The following is a 1786-nucleotide window of genomic DNA, read 5'->3' as shown; positions in this document are numbered from 1 at the left end:
ATCTTGGCCACTGTGAATCAGAAACAGTGCTGTTAGAAGTGAAATAAGGCCCAAGGCAGGACGTGGGGGGGGGGGGGTGTCTTTCCTAGCTTTTGATTGTAGCAAGGCAGGTTAGCAAGTAGGGTGCCACCCCTTGTGAGCCACCATGGGACCCCTCAGTGAGGGAGAGACGGCATGACACTGATGTGTGCTGTTGGAATGGCCTGACCGCCACCCTTTGCATAGGGGGCAGTAATCTGGAAAATGTTGCTTCCATATGCTGCCCTCTATAAGATCCATATCAAAAAGAAAACAAGCACAGTGAGTAGTTTTCTCTACTTTTAAAGAGTGTTCTGAAAACTCTCCTATTCCTTGATGTCAGAGTAGCAATACCCAGCCTGGGCATATATTTCCCACTCCATCTGGTAGTGATATACTTCCAACTGCCTCTCACTTGTAAAGAGGAAAGAGCCAATAAAGACTTTAATAAGTAATAGGTTTAATAGAACATCTTGAAAGGTGGCCACACATTCTATTAGAATAATTCCAATACAATTTCACAAGAGCAACATTTTGGGTGAATACATAAATCTTAAAAGCAACTAAATAATCACTTAATACAGTGTTGGCAAAGTGCTTCTTTTTCTATATGTATCTAGGCATATAGTGAAACTTTATAATATTTTGGGGAGATAGGTTTGTTGCTGGTATATGCATATGTTTACATTTGAAAACCAAACTCATGGGTAGCTTATAGTCCAAACGCAGACTTTCAAGGGAAGCACATTCCTCATGTAGTTATAATATCATCTCCCTGTTAAATAAAGGTGATACTAAGTAAACATATGTCAACTTTTCCTCCCCCTAAAAGTCACAAATGGCTCTATACATTTTATTCTATATCTTGTTCATTCTCCTTCTAATAAACTCATGGAAAAACCATTTCTTTTAAAACTGTTCACAGTGCACAGAATATTTGGAAATTAGCAGCAAAATTCGTCAGGAAGCAGTTTTCATAAGAAATTAGAACATCACCTCTCCCTTATGCCCTTGTTGCAAATTCTTAAGTGTTAACTAAAACAATTTATATACATGGTTTCCTCCATGACCGAACAAGAGAAATTACACACTGAGTTAGGAACATCTTTCTCCATGCATTTTAATAGTTTCTATTATTGGATACTAACTAACGTATTCAGTTTTACTGTACTTCTCTTAGCAGATCCCTCAGATTTAACACTCATAAGTTGAGTAATTACCCAGTGTATATATATTGACAGATCAACAGTCTCAAACAAGCAATGAACAAACTTGCTACATATGTTCATCTCACCACAGATGCTTCCCCCCCACTCTGATTTTTCAAGTGCATCAAATATTAATAAATACACTTGTGAATATTCTTACATATATCTCTAAGATAATCTTATTTTGTACCAAAATCCATCTTTGCTAGGTTTAAAAAATCTTTATATAGGCAAATCTCTTGTAATAAAAAAAATTCTGAGGGTGGCATAGTACTATAAATACAGATTGCTAAAGGCAGAGAAGCAATAGGATTGATTAGCATGGTTTAGACTCAACAAACCACAATGAAAGGCAGATAGCCAAATAGTTACTATTTAGAAAATTCATAATCAGGGCCAAGATGGCAGTAGTATGGGGTGCTGATTAAACGATGCTAGGGCTGCATATCATATAAAAATCCACAGTGATCAACAGTAAGGCCAATGTTAATAGAGTTAATTTAGGACCTGCTAAAAATTCACAGGTAACATAATAATCAATAGCCCTTTATGTATTTGGA

The sequence above is a fragment of the Panthera leo genome, chromosome B2 (genome assembly GCF_018350215.1).
Source record: "Panthera leo isolate Ple1 chromosome B2, P.leo_Ple1_pat1.1, whole genome shotgun sequence".
Lineage (NCBI taxonomy): Eukaryota > Metazoa > Chordata > Mammalia > Carnivora > Felidae > Panthera > Panthera leo.
This window is presented reverse-complemented; position numbering follows the sequence as displayed.